The sequence below is a fragment of the Mastomys coucha genome, unplaced genomic scaffold (genome assembly GCF_008632895.1).
Source record: "Mastomys coucha isolate ucsf_1 unplaced genomic scaffold, UCSF_Mcou_1 pScaffold13, whole genome shotgun sequence".
Classification (NCBI taxonomy): Eukaryota; Metazoa; Chordata; class Mammalia; order Rodentia; family Muridae; genus Mastomys; species Mastomys coucha.
The window spans coordinates 48,397,852-48,420,508 of record NW_022196895.1 but is presented as its reverse complement, the minus strand read 5'-3'; the positions used below and the strand labels follow the sequence as shown (position 1 = coordinate 48,420,508).

General features: G+C 40.0%; 1 protein-coding gene across 6 annotated transcripts in view; it reads right to left on the bottom strand.

Moving 5' to 3' along the window:
• The window catches only part of LOC116087157 (zinc finger protein 474), a 46,962-nt gene extending 36,651 nt beyond the window's left edge, over positions 1-10,311 (bottom strand). For 2 of the 6 annotated variants that reach the window (XR_004117273.1, XR_004117272.1), the window contains exon 1: positions 10,125-10,311. The gene's annotated coding sequence lies outside the window, so the exon portion shown is untranslated. Of the gene's footprint in view, positions 1-1,744; positions 1,829-7,696; positions 7,825-9,392; positions 9,531-10,124 lie in introns of all 6 variants that reach the window. The other 4 variants (XM_031365673.1, XM_031365674.1, XM_031365672.1 and 1 more) reach the window with 4 other exon arrangements.
• Positions 10,312-22,657: the final 12,346 nt, after the last annotated feature.

Here is a 22,657-nt window from a genome sequence, read left to right as displayed (position 1 = left end):
AACCTTATTCTCACAGCACTTAAGTAACAAGAGAATTCATCTTCATCAATATATTTTGTAAGGAAAACAAGATGGTTTCCTATCTGCTTTTCTGTTGTGTAGCTATCACTCTCCAGCTTTACTGAGCCGAGCTTTCTGTTTCTGATAAGCGGAGCTGTCAGCCAGCTCTGGCATGTCTGTCTCTCCTCCCACCCACATGCTGGGGTTATAGGCAGGAACCTCCACAGATTTTTAAATGGATCCTGGAGATTCCAACTCTGGCCCTATGCTTGTACAGCAAACACTTTGCCCACTGACTCATCTCTCCCGGCCCTCAGTTCTTAACTGTAATTGAATTGTCACTATTGGTAGAGGGAAAGCATGGAGCCAAGCAAATTGCTTAGATATATTGGTGCAGTCTAAATTTCTACAGAAAAGCAGAAAAACTCATTAGCCAGAGTGTCCGGATTGCTTCTCTGGTATCCAAAGATTCTACGGTCGTTGTCTGTCTGTTTTGCTTTCTTACCTCTGCATAAGCTTGGACCTAGGTTCATAGCACAGTTCCCAAAGTCCTATCTGCTGGAAGGACTTAGTTAGATGATGTTAGTCTTTAACATCTCTGGGCCTGTTTCTTCCTGTTTGGTGGATGTATATATCACCTGCCAGGGTTGTTATAAAGATTAAACATAAGATAAAGGTGCTGGCAGATGCAGGTATGATATATGTCATGATTGTTATTCTAGTGCTTTCAAATGCCATCTTCATACCTGATCATATCTTTGTACATAGTGCAGCTGACCAGAAAATGCAATTAGTAACATTCTGAAATTATTCTCCTTTTTTTTATTAAAATGCCCCGACAAGTTCCCAAGTTTTCATTAGCTAGCTAACTCAAACCACATTTTATTTAGATTCAATGGAAAGACGTTTCAGCCGCAGTCCTGGAAATACTGAGAACTCTAAGAGAAACATAAGTGTGTTTTCTAACCGCATCCAAACCGTATGGAACACTGTAATCCTGCTTGACAACACTGCTCCCTTTGCACTCCATCTCCCAGTTAGCTGCCCCTAGGTGACCATGTTCCCTGGCCCTGCAGTTGACTGGCACAGTGCTGGGTACTAGACAAAGGCTGGCACGCAGCACTTGATTATAAAGTGGCCTTTTCCAAACCCTTCTGACAAGGTGGCTCAGGGTGGTCTTCAGAATTCTTAAGTAGTTCAAGCAAGTGACTTTAAAAAATACGGAGTGGAAAACCCTGTGTGGGCAAAGCATGATTAACAGTTTGCCCAGCAACAATGAGACATGCTTTTTAGCCTTCTGAAAGTGATGAGCAATGGCTCAGGAATTATTCTGGATTCTAGATCCAAGAACAGAGTCTCCTACACTTAAGCTAAGCATTCCCCACCAACAAAGCCACCCTCATTAAGTGACAAGCATGGGAAATCTATTCCCAGCCGTAATACATATTGGAGTACAGCATATTCCACTGTACACATGCCCTTTGGACATATAGCATATAGTTGTATTTATAGGACATACAGCAGAAGTGAGATATATATGTTATTTGGACATATAGAGAAGTGCTGGGTCATATGTTAATTTTATTTTTCCCCCACAGGAATATCCAGATGCTTTTCCACAACAGTGATATGAATTTATATTCTCACTAGCAGTGTATCCCTGAGAGTCCACCTTTCACCCCACCTTTGCCAGTTCCTCTTTTTTAAAAATAATTCTAATTCATATGAGGTAGTTTTGACTCACATTTCCTTGATGATTAGTGATGTTTAACTTTATTTTTATTTTCTTAAACTTATCAGCCATCTGAGTAGAATGATGGTTGCCAGCCTGGGTATAAAAGAAAAATTATAATTAAAGGGTCCAGGTTGGGTTGTAAGCAATAAAGGCAGAATTCCCACTTGAAAATATAGACTGCATACAGTTCAGCAGGCCCTAGTGTGCTCTGTGGGCTTTGCAGTCTCAATGTATATTCAATCACTGTCTCTTCCATTGTCTACTTTAGCTTTCTTTTAAAGGTTGTACACTGCTTTTAATTTCCTTCTTCATGGGTCTATGGTCCTTGTTTTCTGTGTTTTGTAACTCTGTGTATGGTTGGAGTGCGTATGTGTATGTGGTTTTGCATGTGTGTGGGTACACACGTGTACATGCATGGGGGTGTTAGATAATATTGGGTATCTTCTTTCATCACGCTCCATTTTATTTCCTGAGCCTGGAACTTGCTCATTCAGCTAGTCTAGGCTACCTAATTTACCTGAGGGTGCTGTATCCTCACCTTTGGAGAGCTAGTATTGCCAGGGCTACCACAGTCTCCTACTGTTTTTATTTTGTATATGGGTTCTGGGGATCTGAACGCTAGTCCTCTGCTAGCGTGGCAAATACTTTCTCCACAGAGGCATCTTCCCTGCCCCAAACTCGGGAAGCTTTAAATTCCATATCACATGGAGGAAACTGTGGAGTCTGGGAAAACATCTCAAGACATTATGGAGTCAGTATTTGAGAAGGGACTCAAATTTGGAGGTTTATCCTGCAAATGCCCTGTGAAGGATGACACAACTTTAGGCTGCAAATCTTGATTCTTTTTTGTTTTTTTAACTGTGATGTTCTAGATACAAAATTAATAATAAAATTAATTTGGTCACATTAGAGGTAATGAAACTCTGAGTGTATCACCACAACACCTTATGTTATTTAGGCCGGGGATGGATAGTATCCACTTAAGTCACTTTAATTTAAAACAGCACTTGCTATTTACCATAAGTTTCTCCCAGAAGACTGTAGAAAGCTTTATTTGGGAATTTCTTATCACCATTCATGCCCCAATAGTTAGGATAATTAAATTCCATTTGAGGCTGTGTTCTACATAAGAAAGGCTGATTGATGAGGGGAATGTGGTTTTAATTTTGGTTGGTTCAGTGTCATGTGTTTCATATATAAGATGGCTAGCTTGGAAATAAACAGATAATGCAGTCCAAGATTTATCTGATTGTAACATTATACAATCACCTAGTATTTTTGAGAGGGAAAAATGCCATGAACCAAGTCAAATGTTATATTAACTTTTTATTACATGTTTATGAGTGTTCTTTGACTACATTGTATTTATATGCTTTCATGAATATATATGGCCAGTATTGAGATAGAGGATTATTACTCATATTTATTATCATTTCATTTTGTGCTCTGCTTTTAATTGCCCCTCTCTGAGTACAGACCCCCTCAGCTGCTAACACATAACACACACACACACACACACACACACACACGTATACCTCCATCTCCATATGCTTTTTGGTAAGGCTATGTATTAATAATAACCCTAACCTTTGCCTAGCAATTATATAATCCAGGATGGTTTCTTATCAAACCTGGGTGGTAGCTAGGTCACATGGTACTGACAAGGATGGCAATGGCTGAAACCTGAAGTATGGCTTTTCCAAATGGTTTATCTTTTCTATCTCCAGATTGTTGTCTCTCTTGTTTGTTTGATTCCTTCTTTTGTTGTTGTTGTTCATATCCTAAGCTGCTGTTTTGACGAATATTTAAACTTGGGATAAGATGCTCTGTGTTGTCCTAACTCTCCAGCTAGAGGCCCAATCTGACCTCAGTTTGCGTGTGGGATTCAGGGCCAATGCGACCAGCACAAGAAGAAAGGCGAAAAGCAACAACACATTAAAAACATCAGCGGCTTTCCTTCCCTGTGGACCCGTCTGCTAAATTCACAGGAAAGAGAGTAACTTTTTTCGTGAGCTCCATTTTCTATTTCTGCTTATGGGTTTGGGTGTCTCTACATTCTCAGATGACTTCATTTCTGTGCTCCTCTGACCCACCTGATGTTGGATACCTTGTGATACTGCATGAACACACTGGAGCTGTGTCTATATCTAACCCTCAAATGTCCAGCTATTCCTTTTGAATGCTTGCCTGTGCTCAGAATACCACTCCAGGCAGGTTGCCTAACCATTCACACCCCTTGTTGGCCATGGCATAGGACGACCACATTCACTTTGACTCTCCGAGTCATTTATTTTCCTAGCAACTACATTTATCTCTGGAAATTACAACCAGAGCCCAGTGCCAGGATCCAGACTAGATGCTTACAATGCCCTACCCTCCTCGATATAGAATTCAAATTCTTGACCATTGAGGTCCTCTGTAATCTAGGATTACTCTCTCCCGGGTCTCAATTTTGCTTCCCTTTTCCCTTCCTCTGTAAGTGCTACATTCATTCCCACCTCAAGTTTCTCAAACAAGCCAAGAGTCGTTTTTTCCCCCTCAGTAGACAGGGTGGAAGCTTCTCATGTGACCTTTTTACTGCCTAAAACTTTCCTCTAGTTCTTTGACTGGCTTCCTGATTTCTCTCTTCTGGTCTCTCTGCAAATGTTATCAACCCAGAGAGGCCTTTCCTGATTGATCTTCTAGTCACTGCTATTACTTTCTTTCAAACCCACAACCATGTGCACACATACCCACACACACGCACGTACATGTTCTGCAGCCACAGCCAACAGTTCTGTTCAGTGACATCACAGCTTGTTTTCTGAACTGCATTTCCAACATGTGGTTTGGTTTTTACTCTGCACGTGTGGTATCCATTTCCTTCATATGGACATGAACTCTAAGGCACTGGGGACTTATTTGCTCTCTACAGTTGGACTGACAGCACATGGCCTGTTGCCAGACCCGTGGTAGGTGCTAACAAAACACAGCTTATGTTGAATGAAATTAGCTTTTTGTTACATTATATTTTCAACAGAACTCAAGATTATTATTTAAATAGAAAAAAAAAAGAAAATGGAAAAGGATTTTTAGTGAAGATTTTGGGGGGCTTTTTTAAGTCTTAGGAGTACTTCAACATATAAATCTTGTTAATTCCTCTTCATAAAGGGATTACTATTCTATTTAGCCTGAGATATGTAATTATAATTAATGAGATAAATAAGAACCCAGGCAAAGACTATACATTGAACCAAACAGTGTACCTCAGAAAGTAATGACCAGAGGATGCCACGGCCACCAGCCCTCAGGAATGGTGGCGAGGGGGACACCACATGTGGCCTTACAGCAGCTGTGACATGTGCCAGGAGCACTGCCCATTTACGCATCATCGGAAAGGGAAATTTGGGTTTCCTGGCTAGAAATTATTTATCCATAATCCCTTTCAGACATAAGCATTCTGAGTACTTTGGAACTTCAAACTTAATTCTCCTCAAAAGTCATTTCTCTTCTGAAAAGAGCACAAAGGACTTGGTTCCACAGTGGAAGGACTGACTTTCTAAATTAATGTATGGCTTGGAGAAGATAATTCACCAGAATTACTCAAACATTAGGACAAGAGTACAAAAACTATAGACTACAGGCCAGATTTGGCCAGCTGCCCACCTCATTTGATAAATATTTATTGCAGAATAGTCATGTTTATTCTTTTACATACTTCTCTTTGATTGTATTGGCCTGATAATGGCAGAGTATATGCCCTATGAAGCTAAGTTGTTTCCTACTCCTGCACACATAAGGAAAATGTATAGTCTCTGTGTGAGAACATAAAAATGAGACTTGATTTAAAAGTGAAGTGTCTGGGGTGGAGAGATGGCTCAGCTGTTAATCCTTGTTCTTCTTTCAGAGGACCTAGGTTCTGTTCCCAGTCCCACCCACATGGTGACTATAGCTATCTGTCACTCTAGCCTCAGAGAACATACCACCCTCTTCTGGCCTCTATGAGCATTGCATGGCATGTACCTGTATTCCTGCAAAACACATGCTTGAAAAGAAAAAAAAATTAAAGTGAAGCATCCAATTATTAATCCGTGTGAATTTTAAACTCAAAAGACAACTAGATCCCTATCAACTTTTGCTTGTGCCCAACTGTATCCAGGATCCTCTTGTTCTTTTCTCAAATAAATGTTTTGCTTCTTTGTCCTCTTCACACAAAACCTAGCTTTATCATCATGTTAAACTATTAGCAAATTATGTCTTTACACCCTCCTTCCCCTTGCTGCTGTATCATGGTATAATACTATTGCCATCTGGAGAATGCCTCCCTTTGTTTTTAATACACCATAGGAATCATCACTGTTCCCTGAGGTGATGTGTTCCAGAATTGGGTGCCTTCTTCAGTGTTTTCAAATTTCTATCAGAGACAACTATATGGAATTCATGTTCTGAAATAAACAGGAAAGGGCAACTAACAGAAATTACAATTTTCATTTTCAGACTCAAAATGGATATGAATGACTGAGGCTTCAAAGTTGAGAATGGATAAGTCATATTTTTGCTCTGAAAACATTTGTGTGTTGATAATTCTTTCTCATTCACAGGAAGATGTTAAAACTTTTAGTCTAATATTACTGTAGTAGATTTATTTTTCTCTGTGATATGCACACTGTTAAGTAGGCAAGATGGTGCTAGTATAAATAATATCTCCTTTTCTTTCCTAGAATAGATCATGTAATACAGTGGATAATAAGCTAGTGAAAATTAATTATTTAAAATTAAAATTTTCTGATATTAAGCTTTGTGAATAAATATATCACATATATTTGGCTCTTGTCTGGGAAGATATGTAGATGACACTAAGGAAGAGAGCCCAGTCTCATTCAAGTCTTATGAATGACCACTGGCAAGTGGTTCCAATACATGCTTCAAATACCTGTTTGCATACCTATAAGCCAATAAAAGTTGAATTATTAAAATTAACAGTACTAAAAAGGATAGACAATTGATGCAATAATAGAGTCGAGAGATATATACTCAACTGTTTGCTTCATTTGTTGACAAAATGGCCAAGATGGAGGAAAGGAAAGCTCTCTAACACACAACAATGAGAGGTTGGGTGGAGTCACAGGTAAAATCCCGCATCAATTCTCTACTTTTAATACTCAGAACTACCTCACAAAGCTAATCACAAGAAATAAACCTGGAAGGTTCCTGAAAGGAAACACAGGGAAATATTTTTGTGATATTGATATTTGAAAAAACTTCATAGACAAAACAAAAAAAGGATGGAAACATAAAAGTATAATAAATGATACTTCTGCATTAGAAGCCATTGCTCTTCAAAATGAACATAATTAAAAGAAAAGTGACAGAGTGGAAAATATACTTAAGATTTATAGCTAAAAAGAATTTGTTGTACATGTCTGTATGTGTGCACATGAAACAAGACAATACAAATTTTAATATTGCTAATGACAAAAGTTATCTAGTCCTAGAACCTGGGAAAATAATACACAATGTTACTGGTTGTTTGGCATCAGAAAAAAATGCCAACACTTTTCTATAGCTGGAAGATGACTCAGTGATTAAGACCAATGGATACTCTTGCAAAGGATCCATGTTCAATTCCTAGTACCCACATGATGGCTAACAACTGTTTTTAACTCTAGTCTCAGGCTCCAACAGCCTCTGGCTTCTTTGGACACATGGTACACAGACATACATGCAGACAAAACATCCATGCCCATAAAAAATCTTTTAAATGGAAAATATGTAAACAAAACCCACAGAGATCGTAGACATGCATACTGCAATGCCAGATGCTAAAAGGATTGTCAATCCAAGTGTTAAAAAGGATGTGGGAAATCTTTCTGGTAGGAATGTGAAGTGTTACAACCTCTCTGAAGAACTATTTGGCACTTAGCAATACGCATAGGTTACACATTGTACAAAATATGAAATTACATATCCACAAAAACTCACATACAGATAGATGTCCATGGAATTCTTACTCATAGTAATGAAAATTGAAAACACATCTTCACATCCGCAGGTAAAATATAAAAATCATGATGTCTTCTTACATAGAGGGTTGACTCAATACAAAAAGCCTACCAAGAAAAAACATGAGTCCTCTCAAAACACGCGATGCTGCAAATGTCAGATACAAAAGAGTATGTGCTTAATGACTGTATATATGTGACAAGTGACAGGCTAGAGTAGGCAGTGCTATTATTCTGTGGTTCCATGGTGTGAAGGTGAGTACATTTTGAAGCAACCAAAAAGATGCATGGTCATGCTGACATCTTTTGTGACATCATCTGTCCAACTTATCAGTGTGACTACTCAAAAGGAGTGTCTCTAAGTATGTGGCTTATAGCTTATTAACAGTAAGCAAAAAGTTTTAAATGGGCCAAAGAATGAATAGGCAATTAAAAAAAAGATCTGTTGAGGAAGTGCCCCACTTCATGAGTCGATAATAAATTCAAATTATTACTCTGCTAAGATAGCATTTTATACTTAAGAAAAGTTAAATTTTCTCCTTATGCTTACCAGTTTTACTCCTAAGTGTGAACCAAAGATAAATAATAACCACCAGAGGCTTGTGCAGATTTTAAGAGTCCACACAGAAGGGGATCAGGCAACATTTGTCTTCCTGCACCTGGCTTATTCCTCTTAACTCAATAAGCCCTATGTTCAATCAGAGGCCACACACCAGGATTTCTTTCTTTTTAAAATTGAACAATGTTCTATTACATATGCTATATTCAATACCCTACATACATCCTGTGGCTTCTTTGTCCATTTATCTGTTGGTGGACTTTTAGCTGTCCTATCTTGGTGCCTGAATGATGTTGCAATGTGCATGGGATAGAGCATACTGATTTCATTTCCTTTGGACATACATATAGCAGAAATGAGATTTCTGGTTCATATGGTAGTTTTATTTTTATTTCCACAGGAATATCCATATGCTTTTCCATAATAGTGATATGAATTTATATTCTCACTAACAGTGTGCCCCTAAGAGTCCACCTTTCACCCCACCTTTGCCAGTTCCTCATTTTTAAAAAATAATTTTTGGTAAATGTCATTCTAATTTCATCTTAGGTGGCTTTGACTTGCATTTACTTGATGAATCGTGATATGTACTATTTTTATTTTCTTAAACTTGTTAACCATTTGAGTAGGACGGTGGTTGCTAGCAGCTGGAGCCTGGGTGTAAAGGGAAGATAAGAGTTAAAGGATCCAAGCTGTTGAGTTTAATTACTGGGGACCAAACACAAACCATAGTGATGAAAGACATGAGGATGCAGTATATTTCTGCAATTTACCAAGCTAGAGAATTACAAGCATTCATTTCACTGAAAAAGAATAAAGCAAATAAGGCCAACCTGTGAAGTGATGGACACTTCAATTCAGCTAACTCTGACAATCAATTCCTGCCATATACTTCACGAGAGAACCCCCTCATGATCGTCCCTAAATGCATGGATTATTTTGTCAGATGAATCTCAATACAGCTGGAAGACTTAAAGAATGAAACTGGTGGAAAGAAGGGACTTGTGCAGGAGTGTTTACAGCTGCTTGGTTACAGCAGGTCCAAACTGGAAAGAAACCAAATACCAACGAATGGATTAGCTAAACAAACGTGAGACAATCACAGAGTTATGCTCACCCATCAAAGAACTGAGCAGCGGCACACAGAGGAGCACAGAACAGCCTAGAAACGTCTCCATATCCACAGCAGTCAGAAACAGGAGCACACTTTACATGACTGGAGTCACACCGAGTTCATGGAGGTGGGTATCAGTCACTGGTGACCAAAGCCGGCCCAGGGGAGAGAAGGCAAACCGGAAGTGAAAAGAACAGTTTCCGGGGTGACGCAAATACCTTGGTTGAGAGGATTTTTATATGGCTATCATCTGTTAAATTATTTGATTTTAGGAATTTGAAACTTAGAGCTCAAGTTTAGTTGTGTTTCACTCAGTTGACTTTTTAAAAACTTTTAGTTCGAGTAACTGGAGCCGTTATCACCTCTTCTTTTGATAAACTCTGGCCGATAAATTTAATACAGTAGTAGTGTTAAAACACACTTCACAAACACAATTCTTTAGGTGTGTCTTTCAGTGACATTTGATTCTCTTTTTAGTCATTACAACATTTAAGTCATAGTTCATGCCTCGTTGTCGACACTACCTAAGGAAGTAAAATACTATTTTGGAAAATATCGTTGCAATCATTAGGACTAATTTCTAATTGAATTTCTTTTCTCTCACAGAGACATAGTTACCACCCACAGGTAAGGAAGACGTGGAGAAAATCAAGGTAATAAGTGAAGGCTGACTGAAAGTCAAGCTTCAGGGTGAGGAGCTGTGGGACAAGAGAGAACACGTTCTCACAGACGTACCTTGGATTTGTCCTCTTCTCAATGCTTGGCCTTTACTATGGTGTTCCAATCCCCTGTGAGGATCCACGGAGGATGGCGCAGGAGCTGGGAACGCTAAGAGTCACATTTCTCCTGTGGGACTTGGAGTTAGTAGGTATGGCTGCCTTGTAAAAAGAATCCCAGCTTCTGTTGCCTGGATATATCCTGGCAACCTGTCAACAGAAGGGACAGGACTGACTCTCTAGCAACTGCTCAGTAACCTTCAAAACAAGGGGCAAAGCAAGCAGAAGGAGACTGGAAGGCAGATGGGACCTGAGCTTTCTCTAGGAGCTAGACCAAAGTTCTGAACACCCAGGAAACAGAGGCAGATGAAAACACAACTTACTCTTTTTGGAAAAAAAGCCTCCCCCCCACCCCCCCGCATTTACTGGTTAGATTATTGATCCTTTTATCTAGGGACAAGGGAAGGGGTTTCCTGTGTAAAACAGCCCCCACCCCCAAACAATATATTATTATTAGTGTTGCTTAGGGTTAAGGTTGAAAAAAAAATAAACATTATATTATGCTGTTTACCACTGCCTAGATACACTAGGGATATGTGTGTTCCTTAATTTACTTTTAGTTACTAGAATAAAATTCTGACCAAAACTAATTTGGGAAGAAAAGGGATTGCAGTCCACCATGAAGGGAGGCCTGGGCATAAACTTGAGGCAGGAACCTGGAGGCAGCAGCTGAAGCAGAGACATTGGAGGAGTGCGGCTTACTGACTTGAACAGCCTCGTCTATAGCCCAGGCCCAATGGCCTATGAATGGGACCACTCACGGTGGGCTGGGCCCTCTCTATCAATCAGCAATCAGGAAAATGCCTCCCAGAGATAGCCACAGGCCAGTGTGCTGGACTCACTTCTTCAGCTGAGGATCCTTCTTCCTAGGTGTGTTAAGTTAGCAAAAACTAAGTTCCCAGCAGACGAAATAATCCACAGGACTGTTAGTTAACTCTTCGGGGGTCATGGCAAACTTCACAAGTAAAGATCACTTTGGAGCATGATGCCCTTCAGATGGGTGTATGATAATGCTGTGAAAATAAGTGGCAATATCCTCCGCAGATATTTAAAAATTATATAACCACTATAGTATTTCTAGTTCGGGTACTTTTCTTCTAATCGCTAAGTGTTTACTAAGGCCTAAAGTGACATAAGAGCAGCTAAGGTGTCAGTGACTCAATGTCGAAGCAAGAAAACAACATAGCCTTTACACTTGGCTTTTGGCTGATTGTAGCTAACATATTCCTCACGCTATATGCGCTCTGTATGTTGCCCTATTATGAGCTAAAAGCTATCTCTAAAGAAATTGCATGATACATAAGCACACACACTTTCCAAATGCACAGACATACTCAGTTCACTATGCTGGCTCTTTGGCCCAGAGAACAGAATGACAGGAAATGTGAAGTTAAGATACCAGAGCAGGCCACCAGAGCTTGCACTTCGGAGCTAAAATCAGGCAAATTGTGTATCTGGATTGGATTGGACAGACTGCTCTCGGGGAACCAGAATGACAATCTGCAGCAGCTATGAGCTGGGGGCTAAGGTCACAGTCTCACGTTCTCCCTCTCTTCAGGGTGTGGTTATCAAGTTGCCATTGTGTGTGTGTGTGTGTGTGTGTGTGTGTGTGTGTGTGTGTGTGTGTGTGTTCCTGAAGCTGCTTTTATCTTGGTTGGAGAGGTGCCTTTGTTTATACCCATATTTTGGACTCATTTGAAATTCTTGGGCTTGCCGTTTCTGCCTAAATTGAACGCTGTGGTACTGAAGATTATTTCATCTTGGCAAAACAGGCCTCCCTATGTTATTCCTGCTGCCCCCCTTCCCTCTCTCTTTCTCTTTGGTTTTTTTTTAAAGGGATCAAACTGCTTGTATTTCTGGGAGTTGGGGAGAGTTAGAGAGCTCAGACACAGCTTGGACAGCAAGCAGCTCTTACAACACAGGACCTTTTGATTATTGAACTGTAAATGAAGCAGAAACATATGGATTCTATTTCACGTAAATCACAGACAGTTCTGAAAAAAAAAAAGCAAGGGAGAATATGCTCGCACGATGTGTTCTGTTTGGGTGAACCCAAGACATCTGAAGAATACTTGGAGGCTGATGAATCCAAAATATTTACGTATCCATATTTATAACATGGGGGGGTGATATTGTGATTTACGGTGATGGATAAACTGCTCACATGTGTTGATTGGGCAACCAGCTAGAGCTTCAACATAACCCTGCTACTTCTGCCCCAGCCCCAAACATTTGACCCAAGTGCTGCTCAACACCAGTGGAGAAAGCTGAGCCGCCTTGCTGTTGCTTGACAATATCACCCCAAAGCCTAGCTAGTCACCCCAGTCTATGTGATGCCTGAGCATGCTTATGTCAATGTGGGGTGATGGCAGCCTCCACCCGTAATCCAGACCTGACCCCTTATGGCAATGACCCTGCCTGCCAGCAAGGAATTCTGGCTCATCTCCCCCCTCATAAACCACAGATGGTGTGCCTTCCCAAGCCTTTTTCATTAAAAGAATAAATCATGATGATTTTTATAGAGCAGGAGAGATGCTTTCTTCTCCGTGCTGGTATTTTTTCACAATCTTCGTGTCTCCTCACTGATGAAAGCCTGGGTTTTGCCCCCAAAGCTACTGATAAACTCTTTTACATTTATTTAAATATGTCAGGAGCTTTATTCTCTGTGCAAGGATCCTCCCCACCCCATGGAAGCAGCAAGATGTAAATAGGACGTTTCTGAGGTCCATTGAAATAAGTTCTGTTGGGTGTCTTGCTCTAGGTCATCCTAGTTATGTTCTTCCTATCCCCCATCTTCCTCCTCCTCCCCCTCCTCCTCTTCTTCCTCTTCTTCCTCTTCTTCCTCTCTCACTTCTCTTCCCCTCCTCTTCCTCCTTTTCTTCCCCTTCCTCTTCCTCCTCTCCCATTCCTCCTCTCTCCATTCTTTTTCCCCTTCTCCTCCTCTTCCTTTTCCTTCTCCCCCTTCTTTCTCCTCTTCTGAGCTATGGTCTTGCTCTGCAGCCCAGGCTGGCCTTAAATTCAGTTGTAGCTTAGGCTGGCCTCCAACTCACAGCAGTCCTCCAGTTTTAGCATAACATTTGCCTCATTTTTATTATCTAACTCATAACTAACTCATAGGTGAGTGCCAGCCACCTTACATCAATCATTTCAAATTCTATAACAACTCACACAGCCTGACTATAGTATACTTCTTTGATAGGTAAAGACACTGGGGCTCCAGGGCACTAAGGGTCTTACCACTGAATGCAAGGCTAATTCAAAGGAAATCCTGTGGTATGTTTTACTCCTGCTTAATGATTTGATTTCCACTCCGCCTTTTGGAAGATCATGTTGTCAGATTACCATTTGAAAAGTCTGACCTAAAAAGGAAAAAAAAAAAAGAAGTTTCAAAGGAAAGAGAAAGTTTTCAAACCATATTGAATTTGAAATATCTACATTTAAAGTGTTGGAAATAAAGGTCCTATGATAGATTTGAAAGGAGAAGAGGTTCACTTTAAATATAAGTCTCTAGAAGGAGGAGAAGGAGGAGAAGAAAAAGAAGAAGAAAAAGAAGAAGAAGAAGAAGAAGAAGAAGAAGAAGAAGAAGAAGAAGAAGAAGAAGAAGAAGAAGAAGAAGAAGAAGAAGAGAAGGAGAGGAAGAGGAAGAGGACGAAGAAGAAGAAGAAGAAGGAGGAGGAGGAGAAGGAGGAGGAGGAGGAGGAGGAGGAGAAGCATTTATCCAATCTTATCCAGCATCTCTGGCCTCCAGGAGTAGTCCTTGCCCTGCAACAGAGCCTTGCAATTGTGTTTTCCACAGCACCCCACCCTTGTCAAAAATTCTCCTAATCATATTTCAGCTCTGATATACCTCATGCCTGCTTACGGACTGTGGCCGTTTTGTGGACCACAAGCCAATGAGATAGCCTCTCCCACGCCAAGACACAGAGCATTCATTCACACCAAATGACACACAGGCAATGCACAGATGGCCTCAGGAGCAAGGTGATGCATGGAAGAGTGATCAAGAGACAGCCAAAACCAAGATGGTACAGGATGTTTTCCTTTATCTATGTTCAAGAGATGAAGTAGACCTATTTGAAAAGGAGAAACAAGTGCACTATGTTTTCTATACTTTTGCACAATTTTATAGAGAGATAGACCTCAAGCTAAAAAGGTCACCTGAGTAGTACCTAGGCTGTATACCATGCTGTCTTTTGGGCAAACTGAAATTTCTGGTTTGGATTTCTTAAATCAATGAGACATATAAACAGAGGACTTTAAATTTCTTGTTTAGGTAACTGAGACCTAAGTTCAGACTCTAACAACAATGGAAAAAGCTATCAAAGGATTCTCTTGCTTTATGTTTGGCACAATAATAACATTGCTAAAGCAGAAAAAAAATTTTGTTTATGCTTTTCTTTCTTTTAAAGATAAGCACTTTAGTGAAAGTTTGAGATTATTCTTTAAATGTCTGCTTTTCTGGGCACTAGTGGCTCATCCCTTTAATCCCAGCAATTGGAAGGCAGAGGCAGGTGGATGTCTAGGAGTTGGAGGTTAGCCTAGTTTACAAAGCAAATTCCCAGGACAGCCAAGACTACACAGAGAAACTCTGTCTCAGAAAAACCAAATGAATGAATGAATGAATGAATGAATGAATGAATGAATCAAAAGTCCACTTTTCATTGATTTAGTTATTTCACACCTTTTCATATATATTATATGTACAGTTATAACTTTGATTATAGTCTCCCCTTACTGTAGGCTTAGATATTTTGGAACTCACTTTTAATAAGGGTTTTTAAATGTTTGGGCCCTCCTTTTAACCCACCGTCCAAAGGTAGGGGATAAAAGATGGTAAATAGGACAAGGGGATATAGAGCTGTTTATAAGTAGTTCCTTGAGGCAATTCCAACCTCTATCACAATACCCGCAGTCCAGTTTAGTAGTGCCAGGATACTAAACACCAATAAGCAGCAGTGGCACAGTCCAGCAGAAACTGCCAGGCCTCTGCAGAATCAGCATGGGTCAGTGGGAGCAACCAGGACCAGCCTTGACAACAAGAGAAGTTCTCTGCCATGCCTCTCTCACTGAAGGAAAATATGTGAGACCAATGAAGCTTTGCAAAGCTAGCTATGCAAGTGTGCCATCGTTGTCCATTGAGTCCTATTTACACTCTCTCCAAACATTATGTGTCCTCCCATGGGTCTTGTCTCAGCAAAGCACCATGTCTATGAAAACATCCTGTGAGTCTGCATCACTTGACATATCCAGAAACTTTTACTTCAAGTTATTCTTTTTACCCACTTTCCAGCCCATTAAACTGATTCCTTCCAACTAGTTGTCTTCCTATTTTCATGTCTGTTTCTCAGTGTGTGTCTAATTGCATTTAATTAGAATCATTCACATGAACATGGTGGGTTACTTAAGCAAGAGAAATTAACCACTAACCACTGGCTACACCACTCAGGAATGACTTCTCTTCTCTCAACAACCATTAACTGACTATACTTCCTCAGGGAAGGGTGCAGTGTCATGAGCCCCTACCATCTGTGATTATCAATGGGTTCAGTCTTGTACATGTAACTGCTTGTGAGTTCATGGTTGCATGTCATGTCTACAAGGAAGCAGTTCATGGCACTCCACCCCATCCTCCAGTTCTAGTGCATAGTCTTCCCCCCTGTTCTGTGATGCCCCCTGGCCCTTGGAAAGGGCAATATAGTTGTTCTGTTTAGGGATAAGCACTCAATTGTCACTTATTCTCAGCATTTTGATCAGTTACAAGTTGCAAGACAGAAAAATCAAGCTGATCCGAAGTTTCCTCCCTGCTGGCTAGCTTTCATAGTATCTAAAGCTACTATGCAGGCTATATAACTAAAAGCTGCCAGCCACCACAGGCAGAAACCTCCCTGACCAATGCTGACAACAGCACTAGCCTATGAGTGCAATCATAAATATTGTAAAAGCATTTTGACACCACGCATATTTAGCAGAGCAACAGCAGCAGATTCTCCTCTAGGGCCTATCTATGAACTTCCTAGCCATGGACTTTTAACCAGTTTTCCCACACCCAACATTAATTCCCTCATATGGAAGGGACCTCAAATCCAGCAAGGATTGTGTGGTTACCTCCATCTCAGTCATGCCATTATTGCACCATGGCATATCTTGCCTGTTGGCTAGTGTTGTAGCATGATTTCACATTTGGGAAAGACTATTAATGGTTTTTCTTGCCAGCAGCCTGAATAGCACCTTTAGGCACTGTGAAAGCTAGCAAGCAAGAAGGAGGCTTCCTGCTCAGTTTCAACTTGATTTTTCTGTCTTGGAACAAAAGCGTGTGGTGTCTTCAGCAATAGGGGTCTGATCTAGTTCTAGTGGATAACTGAGAGTGATGAGAATAGCCTGTGTTGTTTTAGGAACTTCTGGGGTTCCCTGATGAATGACTCAAAAGGAGGGAACCCACTCTAGACTTTTTCACTAAATGTTCACCCATGCAAGATACTTCTCTTCACAATGCAGTTTTCCCAATTTTTAAAAATATAAATCTTTATTAATTCTTTGAGAATTTCATACAGTTTATTTGATTATATTAATGCGCTCCCCCAACTTCTCCAAAATGCCCCTGTTCCATATGCAGCCAACTTTATATCCCATTATTTTCAATATATTTTTAAATTTACTTACACAAAGTAGATTTATATGTGGCATTTTTATATATCCTTAGTTTGGGTTGAACTCCTTAGCCTGTCTTCTCTCCCTCGACCAACACATTCCAATGCCCACTTAAGCTTTTCTCTCACCTTATATAGAAACATTGGCTCTTTCTTTTTATTGTCCAGGGGATATTTCTTCAGTATTATACTTAGTATCTGGCAATGATGATGTGCTTTGTATACATCATGTTATAAAACTTACTGTTTCAAGGAACAACCATTCTAGGTTTTCAATGTTTGCTTTAAGTCTGAGCAGTTCTGGCTTTCCTGCTGCCCTAGCAATTATCTGCTTACCCCACCCCTACCCCACCCCCAGCTCTTTTCCAACCCCCTTAAATCACACTTGTACAAAATGGATACTTACGTTTGTCCCTCAACCAACTGCACACTTTCTAGGAGTGTATTTTAAAGGTAATAATGACCAGTTGAAGATGATAGAAGGTATAAAATGTTAAGGCTGGGTCAGTACTTAAAGTTTCCTGGGGACTTTTAAAAATAATTTGCCACTTGTCAGTCACTTGGCATGTCTGAAACATTATGGCATATGAACAGTGAAGGTTTGGTGTATACTTATTCATAAGTTTCCTGCCCAGAGGTTTCAAAGCTGTTTTAAATTGGGTGTTCATGGCTGATGACAGTGTAAAATCTTGACTTGTCAGTGGTATGGACATTTCAGTTTTTTCCTTTTTTTCTTTTCTACCTAAGTGCAGTAGTGAGAATGGAGAAAGTGTAGAATTGGCTCAATCTGTAACTGACTGTGGACAATCAATTGAGATAACTCATTACCTTCAGGCCAGCCCAAAATTTCAGTGTCTTAATTGAAGAGCATAAGTAATTAGAAAATTCCATGTTGTGTTCATTTTCCCATCAATCTCAGAGAATGGGATGTTTCACCTCTCTTGTATTTTTTTCAACATTTATTCCCTCCCCTGAAACACTTTTCATTTCTCTCATTCTGCAGCTGCCTCCTCTTTTTCTAGATCCTGATGTCTTCTCTTGAAAAACAAAATTCACACTGAGGATGCATCTCTGATAAGCATTGACGTTTAAATGATTCTGTTCACACACTGTTTGTCATTCAACACATGAATGGCCTTAGTACGTTTCTAGGATTATGACTTTTTAATGCTTACACAATATTATACTTTATTTGGAATTTTAGAGATATTTGCTTTGGTGGATTTCTTATTAAACTTTTTATTATTAAACAGAAATAGACATGATTGTTCTGCAATGTGTATTCATTCTACAGTGAATACACTGTCCAATTGTCTTCTGAAGAAAGATTGGTATAAGCCACCATGTCCCACTCCTCTTATATATCCCCTCATTTTTCTCTCTCTCAAAATCTCTCTATATAGGTAGATAGATAGATAGATAGATAGATAGATAGATAGATAGATGTAGATATAGATATAGATATATGTATAGGTATAAGTATAGGTATAGGTATAGATATATATTATTCCTTTCTCACACTGAAATATTCTAAAAATCCTCATCAATAATCCCATGAGTTAATCAGCCTACTCCTGAGTTTTCCCTATTCCTGCTCCACAGCAAGTTTAAGACTTCATTTTGTTACCCTTTTACCTACTAATGTTCTCTTTCATTCCAGTGTATGGGGCTGGGCTGAGTCAAAATTCCTCACATTTAAGTCAACACTTGATAAATGTGATCCATCTGAGAAGTAAGATGTCCGATTTCTAATTTGCAGTCATAGATTGTGGTGTCATTGTTTAGGAGAGTACAGGAGAAAGTGGCAGTGGGTTAACAGGTCCTGCAGCAGGCAGTATGTGACCAGCATCTCCATTTGACAGTGGTTTTCTGTTCTCTCTCTCTCCACTTCCCGGTTTCCCAAATTTCTGTGATAAAATGCCAGGTCAGTTTCAATAATCACATAGGAAAGTTTTAGGGAAGAGAAAGTCCGTATTAGCAAGAATAAGCTTGGTTACCATATAGATGCCTCATCGGATGCTAACACCTTAAGTTAACTCATATGGAGACTTTTAGTGTGTTCTCGTGCCTCTAGACAACTGCCTAATGCAGTCAGATGGAGCATTGTGTGGCTTAAAGGGATGAGGATACTAGAAAAAGCCAATCTTATCCAAACACCCACCATAGTTCTATGTGAGCCGAAATGAAATGCTATAGGAAAATCATCCTCCATCAATTATGTTCAAGTGCTGGTGATTCCTCTGCCTCTGGGCACATTTGGCAACATCTAGATGTACAGATATTTTATATTGTTATATATCACACAGGGAGTGCTGCTCATGGCTAGATACCAGAGATGCTGCCAAACCTCTTAAAAAGTACACTTCAGTCCAGAACAAAAAGATTTATCTAGACCAAAATGGCAATAACTCCAATGCTTTGTGCTCTGAACAGTCTGTAGAGTAGACTGTAAGCAAGACTGGTTTGTTTCTAAAATATAGGGAGCCCAGAGGCTCTTTCGAAACACAGAGCACATAAGTACGGGCTTCTATTATACAGGAGGCAGCAGGCACAGAGAGTCTGCACTGCACAACTCACTCTTACTTCTATCTCCTTCGTGAGAGCAGGTCAGCATAGGAATGGTGGTCCAGACAGGCTCGTTTCCTGGCCCATGTTCTCTTTAACATCATCTGCTTCAAGCATATAAGCTATGGGCATAGAACTAACTATAGGTGACTGAGCATACGACTGAGAGTAAAATCACTTTTGCAACACCCAGGCCTATTAGAGAAAGTATAGAATGCATATCAGAAGCCACTTGTTTTCCACTGCGGCTGTAATGGAATTCTATAAAGAGGCAACCATGAAGGTGAGGGTTGTCTGATGTGTAAGCAACTTAGACTCTGAGATGTAATGCAGAGCCAAATTTCAGAAAAGAGGGGTGATAAGGCCAGCTGGGTCCATTAGGGCTGCCACTTCCAAGTCAGTCAGCATCCAGTTAAAGCAAAACATGGCAGGGTCTCTTGATCCCATGCCATGGTGTTGATCCCAGCCAGGTGAGCCGAGTCTCCACCAGATTCTTTCCTACCATATGCCCTATTTATTGTACTTTCTTGGCCTTAAACTACCCATCTCTCCTGCCTTCTACAGCCACTCCCTCACCAGACTTCTGTCTCTCTGCTCTTTCTCTTTTTCTGTCCATGTGGGATTTTTTAACTTTTTGACCAGAGAGGTATGACTGATGTCTCATGTTGTTACCATTAATATATTACCTCTCTCCAACATCAGACTTCAATAAGATGTATTTCTATAGTTACAGAGTTACTGTTTAAAGAACTATTAGCTGTTTTGCATTTTCTTTGCCTTATTTGAGGAGAAAAAAGGAACTAAAATTGAAAAATTGAAAGGGAGAAAGTTATTTATCCAGTTGAAAACAGAACCAGCAAAGATATGGCTTGTTGTTATTTATTCTGGAATAGATTATCTATCTGTATCCATGTTCTCAGTCACCCAGCCAGACGTACACACATTCACACGGCAAACTTTAAAATATTTTTATTCATTAGTTCCTGCACCAATTCCAACAGCAACTCCTATTATTAGTTATTATATAGTATTCCAGGAAAATTTGTGAAGCTATGGGTGAATATCCATGTATAGTTATTGTCCCATATCCTGCAAGCCAGGACCCTGCCCATCCCCCCACTTGTGGATACCACATGCAGCTTCTATTGCTCAAGACCAGACACGACAAAACACATGACACATTTGTGCTGTTGAAGGAACATTCGGTGACTCAGATAGACACAAATTGTTCCATGTACCTTTCATCCTCATTACCAGGTACCTGTGCCAGGATGAGGTGGTGACATTCTGATTTAGCACTAGACTAAAGGGACACAATGAGAGTTTTAAATACGAAACAGACACACACACACAACACACACACACACACACACACACACACACACATATACACAAAAAGGAACCATATTGAATTAAGGTTAATAGTCTCTTAATCAAATGTGCCCCTTGCTTTTCTGTAAATATTATTTTTATTTAGTCCAATGAACACTATCTAAAATACACAAATGGGACTCCTTCCAAATGACCAATTAATGACTATATCTTTATATTCAAGGTCGAACTTCCCAAATCTGTGAAATCTCCAGGTAGTATCTAAGAGGAAAGTGCTAAGGGCTCTCATTGTTTCCACTGGCTAGATTAATCTGAGCTTAATCAAGTTGTAGGTATGAAGCACAAATTGGCTCATTGTGGCTTTGCCATTTACAGGAATCAGTATTCAAATAAACCAGGCATCCATTTCTCTTGGCTTTTAAAAATGCCTTTAAATAGTGACTCTAGCCCTCCTAAGGTTTTGTCCGGGTTGCCTGAAAGTGGGCAATTTTCACAAGTTTGCTTTGGCACGAAGGGCATGAGCTTTTATTGAAGGTCACAGTTGTTTTAGTGGGTACCACAGTCTGCCAGCAGATCTCAGCAGGGGCCTCCCAACCAATCCCCAGGAGAACTATGTGCACCCAAAACATGACTAGCAGTGTAAAGAGTCTCTTGTCCCCTGGTGTATGGCTCTCCTGCAAACAAGCCACTCTATCTATGTGTTCAGCTTAGGAGAACATACTGTGTGTGTAAGCAATATTTCTGAAGCCAAAGATGTTTTGATACTGAACATTTTTCTTTTTAAAGTTTTCCATGTGAATGTGTGTATGTCTGGTTGGGTGGCTGTGAACAGGATATAGATAGATAATCAGCTCTTCGGATTTTCTTCCCCCTGTAGATATGGGAGTGCCTCATGGCCTCCCATCCAATCAGGAAGGTAACAATTGGTTTCCTGTCACATCAGTAAGTCTACAATGAGGTAAGTTTATTGAAAACATGTATTTCCCAGAGATGAGACAACATGGAGACCAAGTTTGATTTTTAAAATGCTCTTGACTAGCCAGTAGGACTGATCAGTTTCTAGGAGTATTCTAAGTAAATGTGCAGATGTAATCACAACTCAATGGCTTTAAATTGGAACTAAACTCTTGTCGGTTCAAGATGACATATTATGCATTTACCCCTTCCTTCATTAGTTTTCCTCCCCTTACCATTGTGTTTTATTACTCCATATGATTGGAAAACTTGCCACAGTCTTACTTTATGAAACTCCCAAGACTTAACTGTGAGACAGTGAGATTCTCATTTTAAAAGTTAGTCTAAATTCCTCTGAGACAGCTATTTCATATTTTAAAACAAACTTCTTAGTGAACTTTTGCTGTAAATCCTTAGAACTAATGTATAGCAAGAGAGGGGAAAATGTACATGAGAATTTTTTATTGGCTCTTCCGGTGGAAAAAACAAATATTATACCAACCTGAACTCAAACGAAACCTGTTATTTTATAATCTTCACCTTCTCCTCAATTTCTGCCAGCTTCCATGTTTTTCCTTTGAATTCCCCTGGGTCAGACAGCACTCTTTTAAGCCTCAATATTATAAAAACGAGGAACCTTTCCAAAACCACAAGGGTAAAGTCTCAAACGTCTCTTGAAAATATTGCTCCTGAAGCCAGGCTTCATTCTCCAGGCAGTCCGAAAGCCACAGAGTCACACAGCAGGCAAGATTCAAGTGCAGGGAGCGTGATGTGTGATACCACTTGATCCATGGAAAAATACTACATCACCCCATGAAAACAACTTACCCAACGGCCACGCCATGTTGTGTGCTCTTTCCGGTTTCCACTGAAGAGGCCAAGAAAGATTACTTTCCCATCTTCTGTTCCACCCCAGGATAGGCTTGTCTCCAGTGTCTAACTAAAATACACAGGAAAACATAAATATAATGAGCCTTTTCCCAAGCATTTCTTT